We start from the raw sequence: 19,689 nt of genomic DNA on the forward strand, positions 1-19,689 counted from the left end.
TAGTTCTGGGAAGGCATGTTTCAGGCAGCATATATCAGCATGCCACCTGCTTCTGGGCAAGCCGTCATATGGCCTTTAGCATCATGTTAACTAGAAGAAATCTTGGATAGCTCAAGTCTCTTTGAAGAGTAGAGTTTAAAATGTTCTTAATCGGTCAGATCTACATATTATGCTAAAATAAGGTTTGTTTTAACTAGTTTACTGAGTAAACCACACTTAACAGAGTCTGTTATACCATACCATACCAAACAAATCATAGTTTACCAATGTCTGGGGTTATAAAGCAAAAGGCAACTTTATGGCTTCATATGTATGAACCTAGCTATGTAGAGATGGGTCAGAAATGACTTTGCAACTAACAACAAGAAGCTAGGACTTCCTTATTAATTCTATCCATAATGGTGCACTCAGTAAACTCCCATGACATGCAATACTATAATATCCAGTTGATGAGTTACCAGAGTACACCTGCTGATAAGTTACCCCAGTGTTGGGCATCTAGAAGAATGCTGAAACTTTTCATAACCTTGCTTACCAGCCATTGTTTTTAAACGTGCAAAATGGTCTCTGTTTGGTGCACACATAACATAGAAAAGTGATGCAGTCCTGTGGAGGAAATAATCTAGCAATGTGTTTATGGTCAATTGAATATTTTGATTTCAAAAGTCTTGCCAATATAGTTGCTTGACTATATATATTTTAACTATGATTTATTAACTCAAACTAACCAAATTTGTGCAATCTGCTGTGCCATAAAACCCAATTTGGGAATTACAAAGGCCAGGTCTCAGAAAGAACGGCAAGCCCACCCTAAAAACGCCCGGCATGCCTTGTGCCTTTGCGCAGCGCGCACCTCGCCCGCCCTGCCCGGGTTGCAAAGCCGGCTCCTAAAGCAGACTTTTTAAAAAAACTAAATACAATATACCTTCAACCTGCCCAAGTGAAATTTAATCTTTTGTTGCACTTCAATGGATGGATGGATGGATGGATGGAGATATGGCTACATTGTTGTGGCACAGTGGTCAGAATGCAGTACTGCAGTCTAATTCTGCCAACCGCCAGCAGTTCAATCCTCACCGGCTCAAGGTTGACTCAGCCTTCCATCCTAGAGGTTGGTAAAATGAGGTCCCAGATTATTGGGGGTAATATGCTGAGAGGGCTATAAAGCACTGTGAAACAGTATATAAATCTAAGTGTTGTTGCTACTGCTATTGCTATGACTAGAGTAATATATAGAAATAAATATTTGGTTATGCCTTTCCATTGTAGAACTTCAAGTAAGCAAGAAAATGTTCCAGTGATATCATGTTAGGATATGCCCATTAGTGACAATGAACAATATATATACTAAGAAGAGCAGAAGACACCAGGATCCTGCAGATTTGAGGAATTTCTGTTTGCTGTACCAAGTCATTTAACTGATAGCAGAGTCTACGAGGATCTTTGTCAGGAAAAAACTGCCTTGTTCAGTATTCTAGTTGCTATAAAGAACATGTGGCAAAACAAGTCAACTTTTTAAAAACACACACACTCTCTCTCTTGGAAAAAATAAATAAATAAAAAATAAAATAAAAAATACAGGACATTTATAGTTCAGGGTTGAAATGAGGGGTCCTTGGGTTTTTCTAAGATTGGATAATGTAAGAAAACAACCAAACTAGATAACATCATCAGTGCTACTAAGGAGTGGGATTTGCTCTCATTTTATATTCTAGTGGCTTGCCCTGTCAGTATTGGTCTTTGAGATTCTTTGGTTGGGCTGGTTACTATTAGCTTGTTTGGCAGTTCCTTGATTGGGGTCTTATTTACTTCTTGATTGTTGGTTTGATATTAATCTTGGTGTTAATCTATGCTCCTCACAGGGTGATTGTTGGTAGGGAGGTGTTTTGGTGGTTTTATTCCCATTTAGGCTTGTTGATTGTCTCTTTTGCACAGGAGGTAGATGTTAGGTTTATGTGTCTAAAAGATAAAGGTAAAAGTTTCCACTGTCCAGTTGTGTCTGACTCTAAGGGGCGATGCTCATCTCCATGTCTTAGCTGAGGGAGCCAGCATTGTCCAAAGACATTTCCATGCACATGTGACCAGCACGATTTACGTGACGGCACACAGAAAGATGTTGCCTTTCCATCAAAATGGTACCTTGCATTTGCATGCTTTCAAAATGCTAGGTGGGCAAGGACCAGGGCAAGTAACGGGAGCTGATCCCATCGCGCAGGGCTCAGGTCTTGAACCCAGGCTGTCAGCTTTCAGGCTGACAAGCTCAGCATCTGTAACTGCTGAGTCATCACACTCCTTTTTATGTCTCTATTGATGGCCAATTTGTCAGAGTGCCAGGCTATCAGGAATTCTCTAGCACTTTTGGACTTGACTTGGTCTAGTATGGTCAGTTTCCAGTTGACAAAAAAAAGTCTGTCCATGTGTGGAAACTAAGTTCTCATGATGTCTGAGAGTTGGACTAGCTGACCTACAAGGTCCCTTCCAACTCTGTTAATCTTTCACTGGTGTTCATTGGTGTGTTCTACCAGTCTTCATGCATGTTTGTCTTATGTATTGGCTGTTGCAGTCTTTACTCTGTATGTTGTAGATGATTCCTATTTTTTTCTTCTGGACCTCTTTTGGTTTACTTAGGACAGGTGTATCAAACTCAATTTCATTGAGGGCCACATCAGGGATGTGTTTGACCTCAGAGGGCCTGGGTGGATGTGGCCAGCTTGACATCAATTTTTGACTGCGACAGCCTCCTGCAGCCCTCTGCCAGTGAAAATGTGCATGGTTCCCCCCAGCTCCATTTTCAACCATGATGGCCTCCTGCAGCCCTCCGCCCGCCCCCCAATCCATTTTCACTGGCAGAGGGCTGAAGGAGTTGAAAGTTTGCTGGCTGTTCAAAACAGAGCTTGGGAGGGTTGTATGTGGCCGTCACAAACTCTATTTTCACTGGCAGAGGGACCATGGGCTGGTCCTTTACTGTTTCCAGGGCAGCACTGTGGGCCAAATCTAAGCTCTGCCCCCTGGGCCTTGAGTTTGACACCCTTGACTTAGTATGTTTTGGAGAGCTTTAATTGGTTTGTGTGCTATGCTGATTCCATGTGGTTGTAATAATCTATTGGTGGCTTCTGAGATGTTTTTGATGTAGGGCAATGTCCTTTTATTCACTTGTTTTGGTTGTGCTACATTGGGTGGAGTGCTCAGGCACTTTTTGATGAAGTTGTGTGGATATCCATTTTGCTGGAAAAGGTTGTTTCCTACCTAACAAAATGGAGGGCACTGACCGCTTCAACCAGTGAATAGGCCATCACAAGATGCTGGCTCTTAACCAAGATGACGAATGTGCTGTGTGGTATTATCACTGTGTGGACACCAAGATAGAAAACCTTACTATAAAACGGGAACAGCTCGAGATGAATTTTGATTGCATTCATCACGGGCTGGGGATGAGGCAAAGGTTGCAACCTGAGGCTATTCCTTCTAAATATGACTAGCATATTTAGCATAGTATATGGCTAGGTGAATGTAAGAAAGAACCTTTTGATGGTTAAATGACTTCAGAAGATGCAGTAAATTAGAGGGCGAAAAGAAATCACAATTGGAAGGGGAAAAAGGCATCTTTTAAAATAGGAGATTCTAATGTCACAATTACACAAGACAGCTTGAGTTTGCATGAACCAAGACTTGTCCATAGTAACTTTGATTTATTTAACCATTTTCCCACCTTCTCAGGACACACACAGAAACATTAAGCTAAACCTACGATTATGCCTAGTTTGCATACAAATGGTTGCCTAGTCTGTAGTGAAGAGGGACTCTGGTTCCCTTTCCTCAAATCACGACACCCCCCGCTCCCGATTTTAGAACGAGGCTTCCTTTCGCATCCGGCTATAAAATGGTTAAACGAGCTAAGTTCGCTGCCGAAAATCCCTAAGGAGCCTCTTCCTGTCTGGGGGAAATGACATCGATTTCACCCGGGGAGGAGAAAACACGCTATGTGGAATCGCACAACCGCAGCCGTTGCAACAAATTCAAAAGTGGAGGAGTTGCCGCGCTTAAAATTCTTTTTTTTTTTCCTTTCTCTTTCTTTTTTTCTTTCTCTCTTTCTCTTTCTTTCTTTCTCTTTCTCTCTTTCTTTCTTTCAACCACCACACCCTGAGCAAACAAACTAATACCAACAAACTCTCGCCCAGCCTACTTTCCCAGTTAAGGCATCCTCGTCATGGTTTGCTCCTGAATGAGGCGTTTTTCCTTCCCCGTCGACCCTGAGGGTTATATCGGGTTTCACTGAAACCCAGCGGCTTTTTCTTTCTCTTTCCTCCTCCTCCTCCTCCTGGTTGCTACGATCGATTCGAGGCAAATTCCACCTCTCGCCAAGCGCGCAACTCCAAGGAGCTCCAGAAAGTTTGCATCAGCCAGCCTTTCTCCCTCAGGGCGCTGAAATCCTCGCTCTCCGCCGCCTGTACATCCTCCTCCGCGCCCACCCCACCCCCGACGGGAGCCGCAGCTGGAGCGATCCCGGCTCAGCCGTGTAGCTTCGGCTCCGCCCTCGCGATTGTGCCTCGGCATGTGAGCAAGATCCCATTTCAAGAGGCTCCTCCGCTTTACGCCTGCGACTAAGGTGGCTCGCGAGGACACCTCTCCCTCTCCCCCTTTCTCTCTCCCCCCTCCATCTCTAACTTTTCTCCTCCCCACTGATCTGATTCCTTTCCCCCCCCCTTTCCCCCTCGCTCCCTCCCTCCCCTCCCTCCCTCCCTCCTCTCCTGGACTTTCCTATGAGGTCACCAGCTGCTTCCTGGCTCCGCCCCTCTGCATCCCCTGGCTGTTGCGGGCCGTGGCTCCGCCTCCCCTGTAGAGAGTCCGCTCCTCGCGTTCATTTCATTCCTCTTCTCATTCCGAACATTCTTAGCATCGCTCGCGCTGCACAAGCCCATTCGAAAGCCCAGCCCGCCCTGCCGCCACCGGTTTTTGGGGGCAGTAACTAATCACTTGAAGGGCTTCAATAATCCCGCAAGCCAACAAGCTGTAGAGCCCAAGACGCACACACACCGTGATTTTTTAAGGGGCAAAAAAAACAACAAAAAAGCCATCCAAAAAAAAACCAAACCAAGCAACAAGCAAAAAAAAAAAAAAAAAAATACACACGAAGGCTATAGACATTTTAAAAGCAAGCCAAAAGTCCCCAGGGGAAGCTGGAAGAAGTTTTGAAATTGATTTGCACAAAAACAAAAACAAAAAAACAAAAAAGAAAGGCTGGTGGTGTTTGCAAAGGTGGGGAGTGGAGTGGAGGTAAGTTTTGTGCGTGTGCGTGGAAGGGGCGAGTGGAGGCTGGAGGGGGCAGCTTTACGGTTCGCTTTGCTTTGTGTGGCAGGGAACGGTGGATGGCGGTGTGTTGGGGGGGGGAAAGAGGTCCTCTGTTATTTACTTGGGAGAATCGTGTCGGTTGCCCCCCCCTCTTTTCACGCCCCCTCCCTTCCGCTTCTCAGTCTCCGCAGGTGAACAGAAGGGAGAGGAGTTGGGGGGGGCGGGAAGCGAAAAATCAGGCAAAGTAGCCTTGGGAGACAGGGGAGGGGGAGGTAAAGCTGTTTCCAACGGAGTTTAGCCTGATTTGGGTATTTAGCCAGAGCTGCAACAGGCGGCCGTGCCGTTCCTCTCTCGCCCTCTGCGCCTTATTGCTGTTTGCTGCTTTAATTTAGTTGCCTGAGTCACTGCTTTGCAGCCTGGCTGGCGCGCGCGCGCGCACTCTCTCTCTCTCTCTCTCTCTCACACACACACACACACACACACACACTCCCGCGCGCGCGCACACACACACAAATCTTTGGCATTTTTCACATTTTTCGTCGAGAAGAAATAACTTGGGAGCAGATCAGGCCTTGCATAGTAAAACGAACCTATCCCTTGAGTCCCTCGTCCTTGCGCTGAGCTTTTATAAAAAGTGGCTGGATCGGAGATTTAGCTGCCTGTTTATAGAGCCTTGAGGTTTTGTTTAGTTTTGGGGGTTTTTTTTCCCTTGTTTTTCCCTTTTCTTTTTTTTCGTTTCTCCTCCGCCTGCCCCCTCCCCCTTTTATCCCTCCTTTTAAAGATGAAAGAAGGAATGTTCTCTTTCGTTGCTTCTTTGCTTTCTCCAGAACTGCTGCTGCTGCTGCTTAATTGCACATTCAAGTGGAAAAATTTTCCGGAGTCAGCAGAAACATTGTATCCCCAAAAGACAACAAAGTCACAGTTCCAACAAAAACGAGGAGAGTGTCCCTGGAAAACTTCCTTCGGTAGGAGCCCAATGTTTATTTATTTTCCTCTAACCTTTTACAGGAACCTTGTGCATCCCCTCCCTACACGTTAATAGTGCTGCTGGCCAAAAGAGACTCTTTTGTTCCACAATTCACACTGTTAAAGAAAGGAAGTCCACTTACATGAGGGGGGGGGGGGGAGAGGAAAATTAAGTTTATCTAAATCCAAAACAAAAAAATAGAAAGTGAGGGATAGTTCGCGAGCCAAACTTGTTTTTTATTCCAATCTATTGGGGGAGATGGACAAACAAGAAATTTATACAATTCTGGATTGATTTTCTCTTTTTTTTTTAAAGCATCCAACATTATCACTGTATTAAAATATTTTTGAAACTGAAAAATCAGTGTCACCTGTGCTTCTTAGGAGAATAGTTAAGAAATTAGAAGTGGCTGCCTGTATATGGTGATATGTCTCCATATCAAATGGCCTTCAATAAATGCCTCAAAGTTGATGGGCACCTACTTTTCTTTATTTCTAAATGTAAGTGGCTTTATGTTTTAATTTGAGGTGTAAAAATCTGTCTTGCTATATATTTCTTATTTTAAAAAATTAGCATGGTGCTTTTAACTGCTTATGTGACTTCTGGCATGATGTATCTCTATTCTGATTTAAAATAGTCAATGAATAAAAGTAGCTCAGCCAAAACTCTTTATCAGGAACACTAAACATTCTAATCTGTAAGTTGATCAAGTTAAAGAAACATCCTTGGTTGTAGTTTTGCAAGAGAAATCTAGATAAATATCAGTATTGAAAGCAGTTAAGTTAAAAAATCACCTTTAGCTAAACTTACAATGCATTTTATCTGGATGTAAAATTGTATTCAAGGACAGAAGCTGACAAAAGGAAAAGAGCATTATGTACAGTGCACTGGGAACACAAATTGTAAATAGAAATCTGGTCTTATTTCGTATAAGATTTGAAGAAATGTGCTCCTAAATTTGGAACGGTTGTCCTGGGGTACATAGTGCATTGCCATCTCTATAAATAGTTGGGGAATACCACTGCAAGGACATTAGATTGTACTGACAGTGTTAAAAAGATTCCAGATAATTCAGAGGCTGTTTTACACTGCCTTACTTCTGTATCTCTGTACAGACAGCAGCAGCTCCTGCATATTTTTCAAATGGAATGCTGAGAATTCATATTTCTCTTCAAAAGGTCAGGAGTACAAACTTAAGGCCTAGCTGAGTTTTTGAAATGATTCCTGTGTTGGAGGGGTACTCTTTTAGTATTTTCACAGCTCTCCACAATGCATTTTAGATTTCTTCATATTTTAATTCATGTTTGTGCCATGATGATTTGTTCATAAAGTTAGCCATAACTTTGGAGTTCTAGTTGCATTAAATATTTTCGACACTTGTAGATGCATTGTTTAGGAAAACAGTTTGAGCCTTTGATTCCATATTCCCCCCTTTTGCTAAATGAAAGTAATGGAATGATAATATCTGAATGTATGTGATGTTAATAATTATTGATGTTCAGTTCTGCTGAAAACATTTAAAGTTATCAAAAGCAACTGCACAGTCTGTTAGATGTATGATTAATATTGTATTTAGGTCCATTAAAGTTATCATAAGAGACTAGAGTGAAGTATTGGTTTTGAAAGAAAGTTTAGTAAACAGTGGAAAAGAACAGTTTTAGCACAACTAAGAACTTGGCCCTTAGTGAATTCCAGCTGGAAGATTTTTAGTGTTGGAAGAATGTGGCTCTTTATGTGTGTTGGTTGAAAAGCCACTTTAATAATTTGAAAGTAACTTTCCCCCCCTTTTGCTTAGATGGTGAATAGATTTTTGAAAGAGGTAGCCTTTTATGGTAGTTCTCCATTGCTAATGAAAGTTAAGATTAGAAACATGAACACAGTAAGCCCTAACATGTTTGTAAAAAGTAAAAGAAACATTGCTAGAGTTCAACAATTAAATTATATTAAAAAAACTTTTTTTAAATGGATATATCTAGAGGCATTAAAACAAGAAGGGGTGGAATTAGTATTCTAGTTGTTAACATGAAAGTGTTATGTAGATTTGCCCAAAGGTATACGAGAACTAAATGGCAAAAACTTCTAAGCAATGGAAAGTTGAAGGAAAAAAATATAAATGTTTTTGTGTATGTGTATAATATAGTAATTGGGTAGCCATTTTCCTACTATAATTCTGTATGATCTGTACTTTTTGTGAAAATCATTATTTTATTTTAAAATATTTTGGGCTTTTTGTGAAACTTGGTATGCCACTTGTGCATTTAAGTAAGGAATGGGTGTCTTATATGGGTATTTTTAAGTTTTTAACCTAGCAGGTTTTCTGGCACAGTTATGAATTTCACACTGTTTATCTGAAATGGCTTGATGCCTTGTTTCCTAAAGCCGCTTCATTAGTTTAGGATTTAAATATTTGTTGCATCAAAGCCCTCATATTAACATGGGATGTGTGTTTATTTATGCTGTTATGCAATTAATTTTTTGCTGATTTGATTTTTAGGATTTTTATATTTTGAGAATTGTAATCTAGACAGCAATTCAAAAGTAAGAATGTAGCTAAACATACAATGTGGATATAATTGTAAGCAAGGTTTATACTATATGCTTTTTCTCATTATGGTTCTGCATAGAGATAGAGATATATTGGGAACAGAAAGTCATTCATGCCTCCATGGTTTACTGTAGTGGACTTTTTTTTCAATTACCTAGTAAATACAAGAGAAGAACTCTAATATGGGTGTATTTCAATTGGAAATATGTTTGTGCTATGAAAATTATAACACTTTATGTGGAAGCTGTTGCTTTTGGTGGCTGCATATTGTCTTCGCTGCATTTCTATAGGATCATGTAGAAATCAGAAATGTAGACAAGCGACAGTTAAACATTTTCTATAAAAGTCTCATGGTATTGATAAGTGTCCCTTTGTAAATCTAATTCTATGTAATAACCAATTGATTCCCAAATCTGTAAATATCCTTTCAGATATCAAAGACACATCAAGTTAACTGATCACTGGAATCTTTTTGACCAGAGGGTGTATGTGGGGGGAGGGGAGATGGAAAATATGCATGTTCAGAAGCAAATCTGCTACATTAGTTGTGGATTTCTCCTTGGAAGTTCTTGCTTGAAGATGAGAACAGATTTTAATACAATACATGCAGACATTTTTTAAATTTTTCCTCAACAAGGGCAAAGTGATCTCAAGCTGATGTTTTATGATGATAAGAATTGGAATCAGAAACAAATGTGCCTTTTTTATTTTTAAGCTTCATAGTCACTTTGTAATCCTTGCATGCCAACTTGCTTGACTAACATTCTTATATCACAACAGCCATATCGCAACTTGTAGTGTTGGCATGTATCATCATGATTGGCTTGACCCCCTGGATTTATGATTGGGCGGATAGGATCCTATCTCATAATGCTGCTTGGAGTGGAAAGACTTAATTGGGGATTTCTAAAGTAGATCATATTGTGGTACACTATTACAAAATCCTGATTAGTTGTTATAGGAGGATTTTTAGATGATGAGTCTGTGCTGGAAAATAATCTTCAGTGTTAAACAGACGCTTTCCTGGGAATGCTTACTCACAAATAACTGTCTCTAGGATCATGGACTATATCAGAGTCCTTTTTCATAAGAAGCAGTTCCATACCCCAAGGAAACTTATAAATTCTCAAGTGGAATTTTATAGATATTGAGTATTTTATTGAAAGAAATTATTTTAAGCAGTTTGAAACTTAAAATAATTGAATGGAATTATGTGATTATGTCCTGTATGTTATTTTGTAACCTATGCTCCTAAGCTGTTGTAATGTAAATCTCAACAACACTTGGGTAACCAGAATACTTGAGAGGAAAAGTTTGCACCTCAGTTTGGTATTAATTGAAGGAGGGGGGGGTATTAAGTTAAGAATGGAAACCTATAGGTCTCCTAGCTTTAATGTAAAGAGCAGGTTTTACAGGAAAGGTAGAGAGAAGAATTTGAAGGAAAAAAAAGAGAAAAGGGTATTGTGAAAATCACTGACTTCCCTTTACTTTCAAATAATAGAAATTATAATAGGATGGTTTTAAAATAGCCTAATTCTTTATTATATTTAGTCAGATAAAATCTAAGTGTGCTAATAGTGTTTTTGTTTTCTTTTGTTTCAGCAAAAGATACAAAGCAGCCTAATGTTTTGGCAAATTGACAATTATTTCTTTTACCAAGACCATTAAAAAAAACTATTAGTCAAATGAGAATAATTTCATTTCCATTGATCTCTAATATCATTGTGTTGTATTATTTTATCATTACATAAACTGAAAGCTACTATTAACAATGGGAAATGTTAAATTATGTGAGAACATATTGAACTTACATTCTCTGCAGCTAACTCTTTAGTTTAGTGCATTTGTTGCATTGCTTTATCCACATAATTTCTGAATTATCATAATTCAATGTAGTACTAGCTTTTGGAAGGAGTTCAAGATGGAATTTTAAATTAATATAAAGGCATTATAAGGAAAACCCAAAGTGTTAATATATTCAGTTCAATAAGAATTTCATGTTAAAAATTATCTTATTGGTAGATCAGATGATAGTAGAGACCCTTTAATTATTTTAACTCATTTTTGTGTGCTGTCTTACCATCCAAAGATACTAAATTGAATTTATTTGAAAACATATGAGATCCAGCTCATAATGTCAAATTAATACTATAAAGGACTGTTACGTATATTAATAAACTTTTTTGTTACGAAGGCTTTTGAGCAGTTGATTTGCTGTCCTAAAAGGATGCTTTTAAGAACATCATGAAAACAAAACAAAAAAAGAATGAAAAGAATCTTACAATCCTTCATTGTAAATCAAATGTGAAGCTATGACTTCTACAGAAGGCCAGTTGTAAATAACTTTTCTCTATTACTTCTTTCCAAGTTACCTTTAGGACGTTGGTTAAGACAATAATTTATATTTTCTCTTAATGTTCTCAAAGTTCTTGCAGAACACAATGATTATTTCCAATTTGCTAAACTGATACAATTTGTTCACAGGATTTATCAGCATTATATAAGATCAGAGCATTAATTTCTTTTGCAGTTGCAAATGAAAGCTTCCCTTCCCCCTCAAAAAAAGTGTTTTGTTCTTTGCTACAGTGCTGCACACAGTGTTGTTGAAATGCATAGAAAACCCCATTGAAACAAAATGACTTCATTGGAGTTGGCACGGTAAGAGCAGGCAGAATCCACCTCGGCCATGCTGAAATAAAGGAAGCCAAGTGTTTTAAATAGCCACTCCCCTTAGCCAGAATGTTTTGAGAGAACCTTATTGTCTCCCTCTGAGCTCTAGCAGTTTGCCTGCCTCTGTTAACTCTCCCAAACCAGACAGCTCGCTTTTGAAAGTTGACATCTGGTTTACTCTTTGTTCACCTGTTTTTTTAAAAAAATGCAAATAGATGTGCATGCAATTGCCTTAGAGGCGTTTTTGTTTCTTTTCTATGTGGGGTGGGGTGGGGGAAAATGCCACGGAGGGTTCTGTCAAATAATGCTTCCTGTAGAATACTATACACCCTGTTGTTACATTAGTATCAGACCAAAAAGAAAAAAAAAGTTTTGGCACCATATGGCTGTTTTATGTTTCAGATAAGTTATCAGTGAATTTAGCTGGTCAATAGTAGTTTTATGCATTTCATGTTTGGATTTCCAAGAAGCTTGGCTAATCTAGATGAAAATATTCCTTGAATGCTACAGGAAAAAAAACAGGGTTATCTTTTCATTGAAATTATTTATTTGCTGAAATATAATGTAGTAACAGGCAAATTACTCCACAGTATATATTTCAATTGTTGAGCTAAGTTTGCAGAGTTATGGAACCCTTGACCTTTTTTTTATAGCAAATTCTGCCTATGGCTTAGCAGGTAACTGAATTAATTCAATGCTTGGACAAATTTGGGCCCTGTGGAATGACCTGGAATTCTTTTGACTCTTGTTGTTTCTTCTTCTTCTTCTTTTGGAAAAAAAAAAACCTTTATTGAAAGTTAACATATTAAATATATATATATACAAATGTATCTATAAAAGAAAAGTATGTTGATACATTTCACCATCGTTTTCTTGACAGTACAAAATCTTAGCTGTATTTATACATTCCAAATGTCCATCCACTTCAACAGATTCTCATTGACCATACAAGTATACAAAATATATTTTTTCTCCGTAGAACTGCTGCGAGCATCCAGAGAGTGGGAGGTGCTTCAGTCCTTCCTTCTCACAGGCTGAGTTATAATTGAAGAACGCGCTCCTCCTTCCTCCACGTGGCTCCTCCATGCGTTCCCCAGTTTTCACTCAGCCTTCGAGAAAGCAGGCAGCGATCTCTTGTTCCTTGGCCGTTTTTCAGAGTTTTTTGCTTCTAAGTGTTCAGGTTTGCCTTTATTCCTTTCCTCCTTGTCCCTGCGTTGATAGTGTGCTCTTAAATTTAATTGGTGAGGCATTTTTTGCCTGTAGGAAGGGGTTTAAGGGCTCGGAGCTTTACTTCGCCCCCCACTCCTCTTCTCTTTCTCTGCATTTCGAGCGTGCCTTTATCCAGCCGCTTGTCTCCGTGCCTTGATTTATTGCACTATTATCATTCCCCCCTAGAACGCTTTAGAGGAAGCAACGCTTCCTCTCCCAGCCCTGGCTTTTCGTTGTTCCTGATTGCCTGGTAGCGAATAGGGCTGGTGCGCCTCCTGATTGCCTCGCGTCGTGCCGGGCGGCCATTTTGGAACCGCCCGTGGCCGGCGCCATTTTGTTTTATTTTAAATAATATTTTTCCTGGCTGTGTGTAAATTTTGTTTTTGGATTTAAGCTGTGTGGATTGAGGCCCTAAGCGGGACCGTCAGGCCGCGTGGAGCCCCTTTTTTTATTGGAGGACACTGTGGTTCCGGCCCTGCTGTCTTTCCTTTAGAGGTTTTTTTCTTGTTGGCTTTTTCTGTCTGTATCAATCAGCTTGTTCAGAGGCGCGGGCACGTACTTCCCATTGTGTTGGGAGGCTGCCTAAAGAGGCCTACCTATTATACTTATTTTGCTTTCCTTATTTTTTGGCCTCTGCGTTCATTCGGCTCATTTGGATTTGTATTTAATAATTTTTATTATTATTTTCTCCTTGTGCCTATTTGGCCCTGTCCTTGGGTCCCGCCCTTAAAAAAAAAAAAAAAAAAAAAAAAGGAGAAAAGAAATTATTATTATTAGTTATTTTATAATATATTCCAGCAAGCTTTTGTGTAGATATTTTTGGATAGTTTTCTCCTTGTGTTTTTTAGTACTTGGTGTTTTAAAAACAAATTCAAATAAATAAATAAATAAATAAATAAAATAAAAAAATAAAAAATAATACAAAAATTTTTTATTCAAAGGGGGACGTGATCTGATTTGGGAAAACCGGTTTGCGTTTGTAAGCCGAACTCCTAGGCATGCCAACCGCCATATTTGTTGTAAGGTTTTTTTCCTTGATACCATGGCAGAGAACAATCCAACTGGCTCTTCCCTGAAGGCCAAATCGAAGACGCACTATCTTCGTAAGAGGGACAAGGACTCCTCCAGTGCTTCTCAAAAGGACGCCTTAAGGCGTCACAAAGCTCTGGAAAAGGAGTTCAGTAAACGATCTAAAGAACTGCACACTATAACTACCCCACCTTCTACCTCTGCCCATCCCCTCCCCTGCCGAGTCGTTCTTCCCCCTCCAGGTGCAGTACATCCACCCGGAGCCGCCAGCCATCCCGTACTCCAGAGGCGACCTTCACGCCAACCGCTGCAGGTCTTCGCCCTGAGGAGCCGCCGTCAACCATCATCCCTGATAGTATCAGGGAATGGATGCAATTTGCTATCCGTCAGGGTATAGCTGATGGAATGCAGCAGCTATCCAGACCTGGTTCTCGAGGGAGGACTTCCGACGTTGAATCTTTATCTGGTCGATCTCTCTCCGGGCAGGCGCCCCAGCAGGGTCAGGTACCTTCTCATACGGATGCCCCATCCCCAGGAGGGGAGGAGCCTCAGGAGGTCTCGCAGGAACAGGAGGAAATGGGCTTTGAGCCCTTCGGGAGGAGGAAGGCTCTGAGAGGGGGTCCTCGCAGTATTCTGATTTCCTTCTCGGGGACCCTATGGAGGGGGAAATGTCAGAGGACGAGGGCATTTCTCCCGAACAACCGACGGTTGTGGGCCTCTTTAAACCCCAGTTATTTAAGTCCTTATTATTTAAGGCTAAGAATAGCTCAGGCCTGGCCTCTCAATCTCCTTCTGATCCACCGCCATCGACTTCGGAGGATCCAGATGACCTCATGTTCAGGCAACCGATTGTGGAAGCAGAAGTTATTCCGGCCCCCAATCTTCTCAGACTTGGTTGCGAGGCAGTTGGCCTCGGTGGGTCCTACACCCGCCCCTCTAGTCAGGATAAGAGGATGTTTAATCTGGACCCAGCATTCTCTTCTATGTTAGACACCCCGGAGGTAGACGATCCAATTGTGAGGCTGACCTCCTCTTCCAACCCTACGGATGCGTTGGAGGCGCTGAAGCCAGAGGACAAGCGGGCGGAGATGGCTCTTCGGCGAGCTCACCAGTCCGATGCCTGGGCCATCAGGTCGGCCACGGCCGCCTCCTTTTTCACCCGTTCCTCCATCAAGTGGCTCAGGCAGCTCAAGCAGCATATCCCCCGACTAATACCAGGGCCCATCAGGATATTGCAAAGATCACAGCAGCGGCGGAGTTCGCGGCTGATGCCACCTTTCATTCGGTTAAGTTCGCTTCACGGGCCATCTCCTCCCATGTTACAGCTAGGAGATTACTTTGGCTTCGGCATTGGCAGGCCGATGTTAAAAATAAATCCAAGTTGGCTTCAGCCCCCTTGGCAGAAGGGAAGCTGTTCGGGCCTGCCCTTGAACCCTTGCTTTTGGAAACTCGAAGTAAGAAGAAGTTTCTTCCTTCGCTTTTTCGCAGGCAGGAGTCTAGAGGGTCCCAGCCCTTTCGGAGGGGCTCCTTTCGCCCCCCATACCAGTCGTCATTCTCCCCTAGATTCCAGGGTTCCCGTCGTTTCGGTCATCCTACCACGACCGAAGTGATACAGGAGACAGGAGCCGAAGAGGAGGCAGCTTTAGGAGATCCTTTAGAGGCTCCGGTCACAGGACCTCCCGCCGGCCCAGATAGGGCCTCAGACCTTCTCCCCATAGGCGGTCGTCTCAGGCATTTTGCAGACCTCTGGGAGAGGTCCACTCGGATGCCTGGGTGAGGAGTTCCGTGCGTTTTGGACTCGTTCTACAATTCCTCTCCCCCTGAACATTTCAGGATTTCACCTGTCTCTAGGGATCCTACAAAGCGGGCTCTTATGGATTCCGCCATTAAACATCTGGCTGACATTAGGGCCATCCAACCTGTCCCATCCTCTCAACGGGAAGAGGTTTTTATTCTCTCTTGTTCTTGGTGCCTAAACATTCAGGGGTTGGAGACCTATTTTAGATCTCAAGCGACTTAATCGCTTTGTCAGGCGCCAGAAGTTCAAGATGCAGACTCTACAGTCTATTTTACAGGGTATCAGGGAAGGGGACTGGCTCACGTCAGTTGACCTGTCGGAGGCATACCTCCATATTCCCATTCATCCCTCATACTCAAAGTATTTGAGATTCTGTTATAATAACCAACATTTCCAGTATGTGGCCCTCCCTTTCGGCCTTGTTTCAGCCCCGAGGTCTTTCACGAAGGTGCTGGCAGCTCTGGCGGCCCATCTTAGACAGGTTCCCATCCGCATCCATTGTTACCTCGACGATATCCTTATCGTATCCCCTTCCCGACAGCAGGCCGAGAGAGGATACTAGTGTTACCCTTTCAGTGCTACAAGATCACGGGTTTTTAGTGAATTGGGAGAAGAGCCAACTTAGCCCTTCCACCCGCATAGCTCACCTAGGAGCTGTAATTGACTCTGTTAAGGGTAAGGTCTTCCTCTCCCAGGAGAGGCTTCATAGTATTCATACTGCTATCCGGACTATCAGGCGAACTGGTGAAGCGTCCTTGCTCAGTTTATCCAAGCTTCTGGGGAAACTTGTTTCCTGCATTTCTATTATCCCATGGGCTCGTTTGCATTCCAGATCCTTGCAGTGGTTCCTTCTGCCGTACCAGCGCTCGGGAAGGAGCACATCAAGTCGAGTGGTAAGAATACCTCCAAGGGTTCTCTCATCCCTTCTTTGGTGGACTCGACCTTCTACCAACAGAGGTCATCTATTCAAGGAGCCCCAAAGGGTCACTCTTCACGACAGACGCAAGCCTTTCCGGATGGGGGCCCATCTGCAGTCTCTGTCAGCCCAGGAGTTTGGTCTCCTTCGGAACGACGACACAACATCAACTGGTTGGAGCTTCATGCGGTATACCTAGCCCTGCGAGCTTTCGCTCCTCAGGTGAGAAGGCACCACATTCTGGTCCTTACGGACAACACCACCACCAAAGCCCATATCAACCGTCAGGAGGCACCCACTCCATCATCCTCATGAGAGAAGCCGAGCGACTATGTCGATGGGCAGAGACGCATCTTTCCTCCATCAGGGCAGAGCACATTTCCGGGGTCTCCAACGTCCAGGCAGACTGGCTGAGCAGGGCCACGTTGGACCCAGCAGAGTGGCGCCTGCATCCGCGGTTGTTCAGGGAAGCAGCAGACAGGTTCGGGTCTCCTCTGGTAGACCTCTTTGCCTCGCCGCTCAACACGCAGACACCAAGGTTCTTCTCTCGGTTCCCTTCCCACGGGGCAGAGAACCACGACGCCCTGCGTTGCCCGTGGCCTCCCGGCCTCCTGTACGCCTTCCCTCCGCTTCCGCTGATCCCCAGGGTAATTCGGAAGTTGCTGTTCGAGAGGGCGGAGATCCTACTAGTGGCCCCATATTGGCCCAGGAGGCCGTGGTTTGCGGATCTTCACGGTCTATCGGTGGTTCCGCCGTGGAGGATCCCGCTGGACCAGATCTCCCTGTCACAGGGACCTCTGCTTCATCCAGAACCACAGTGGCTGCAGCTAGCCGTCTGGAGGTTGAGCGGGAAACAATGATTGAAGAAGGCTTGTCTACCCAGGTCATAGATACCATTCTGGCTGCCAGGAGGCCTTCCACTACTCGAATTTATGATTCAACTTGGAACAGCTTCTGTAAGTGGTGCCGAAAATCCTCTGTCAATCCTCGCTCTCCTTCTATAGCACAAATTCTAGCCTTTTTACAGGATGGCCTAAATGAAGGTCTTTCTCCCAACACGTTGAGAAGACAGGTCGCGGCCCTCTCAACGGTGGTGACTGGCGGCTCCTTCAGCTCTCTTTCCCACCACCCTCGCATTAAGGCCTTTTTAAAAGGGGCTTCTAATTTGCGCCCGCCGGTAGTGCATAGATATCCAACATGGGACCTTAACAAAGTTCTCCTGGCCTTGACTAGGCCTCCTTTGAACCTCTCAGGAGGTACCACTCCAGTTTCTCACCTTTAAGGTGGTCTTTCTTGTAGCGATCACCTCAGCTAGAAGGATATCTGAAATTGCAGCTCTATCCGTGAGGAAGGACTTGTGCATTTTTCATTCTGATCGAGTGGTCTTGAGACCAGACCCCTCCTTTTACCAAAAATCAATTCTGCTTTTCACAGGGCGCAGGAGTTGGTCCTACCTAATTTTTGTCCAAAGCCTCTGCATGATAGGGAGAGGCAATGGCACACCCTCGATGTTCGAAGGGCGTTGCGTATTTACATATGTCGCACGCAATCCATCAGGAGATCGGAGTCCCTGTTTTTGTCATTTCAGCCTAAAACGCTGGGTCAAAAGGTACCACCATCCACGGTAGGCCGGTGGATTAGGGCGACCATTTCCAAGGCCTATTCAGTTCAAGCTCTTCCAATCCCCAGTGGGATAACGGCTCATTCCACCAGGAGCGCAGCTACATCAGTAGCTTGGGCTACTCAAGCCTCGCTTCTTGACATTTGCCGGGCGGCCACTTGGGCCTCTCCGTCACCTTTCATACGCCACTATAAGATTGACACTTTCGCTTCGGCTGAAGCGTCCTTTGGCAGGCGAGTCCTACAGCAAGTGGTTGGGGATCCTAAGGAGATTCCGATCCAGACGGAGTCCCGCCCGTAGGACAAACATGCTTTGGTATGTCCCACTCTCTGGATGCTCGCAGCAGTTCTACGGAGAATGGGCGTTGGTTCTTACCTGATACGCCTCTTCTCGTGGAACTGCGTAGAGCATCCAGCCCCACCCTTCTTGGTCCGTCTGGTAGGGAATTCTGTTTTTCGGCCAATGATCGTTATTGTATATACTTGAGTTGTTTACTAGTTCAGTTAGAGGATTATGGTTGTCCTCTCGTCTTCGTGAAACTGGGAGAACGCATGGAGGAGCCACGTGGAGGAAGGAGGAGCGTTCTTCAATTATAACTCAGCCTGTGAGAAGGAAGGACTGAAGCACCTCCCACTCTCTGGATGCTCTACGCAGTTCCACGAGAAGAGGCGTATCAGGTAAGAACCAACGCCCATTCTCTTTTTAACCTATATCTTTCATATTTTGCTGTCTATCCATTGGTACCAATTATTCCAAATTGTATAGTATTCCAAGTCCTCTTTGTTATTCAATTCCATGGTGAGTTTCCATTTCTGTGCATTCAAAAATGTTACGAATTATTACCCCATCTGACGGTGTGGTCCAAGCTTGTGCTAGTGCAATTCTTGCCGCCGTAATAATATGTATCATCAAATAATTAATCTTTTTAGGGTATTTGCCCTTAATAATCCCCAGGAGAAACAATTCAGTGTTTCTTCTTAAGTCTTAGAACTGATCTGATCATCTTTTTCAAAGATTACACCAGAGAAACTATTTTTGAAATTGCATGGATTACTTAGAAAAAGAAGTACTGTAGATTCTAGATACTAAATTCATTACTGATGAATACATTCCAAACTTGGGAATTGGATATAAAATCAATATGGTTCCTTTTCAGCCCAGCAAAACAATTTAAAAAATGTTGTCATCTGTTATTGGCAAAATACTAAAAGGATATTTTTAAACTGGCCCAGGACCCACCTCCATGCAAACAACCTAAACATATAGTGTCTATATGTTTCTGTTTAATAGATCAAAACAATAAATATAATTCATAACACATTCTGAGAATTCTTATGACATAAAAACTTTTATGGATTCAATGTTAGAATATAAATGCAATAATTGAAAACAGTGCAGTGACGTGACTAATACTAACTTTAGAAACATTGCATTAATTATGTCATTTGATTTGTTTCTAGATTTCTGAAGATTTTAGAGATTTTAGAATAGGCACAGAATGCAATGGGATTTTTTTCTTTGCCTATTCTGTGTGTTTGGTGTAGAAAATATTGGTTCTAACAACCTTCCATTTTTGTAATTGAATGATTTAATCCTCTGTTGCCTTCTGACCCTTCCAAACAATCATAGTTCCTAGGATGTCTTA

The 19,689-nt window shown here is 42.7% G+C and overlaps 1 protein-coding gene across 8 annotated transcripts in view; it reads left to right on the forward strand.

Moving 5' to 3' along the window:
• Positions 1-4,809: 4,809 nt before the first annotated feature.
• Positions 4,810-19,689, forward strand: part of TEAD1 (TEA domain transcription factor 1) — a 229,511-nt gene continuing 214,631 nt past the window's right edge. For 5 of the 8 annotated variants that reach the window (XM_087950992.1, XM_087950996.1, XM_026664833.2 and 2 more), the window contains exons 1-2: positions 4,869-5,274; positions 6,117-6,254. The gene's annotated coding sequence lies outside the window, so the exon portion shown is untranslated. Of the gene's footprint in view, positions 5,275-6,116; positions 6,255-7,297; positions 7,435-19,689 lie in introns of those variants that run through there. The other 3 variants (XM_026664832.2, XM_087950994.1, XM_087950993.1) reach the window with 3 other exon arrangements.

The sequence above is a fragment of the Notechis scutatus genome, chromosome 1 (assembly GCF_049901735.1).
Source record: "Notechis scutatus isolate UNSWTSFEM ecotype Mainland chromosome 1, rNotScu1.2, whole genome shotgun sequence".
NCBI lineage: Eukaryota > Metazoa > Chordata > Lepidosauria > Squamata > Elapidae > Notechis > Notechis scutatus.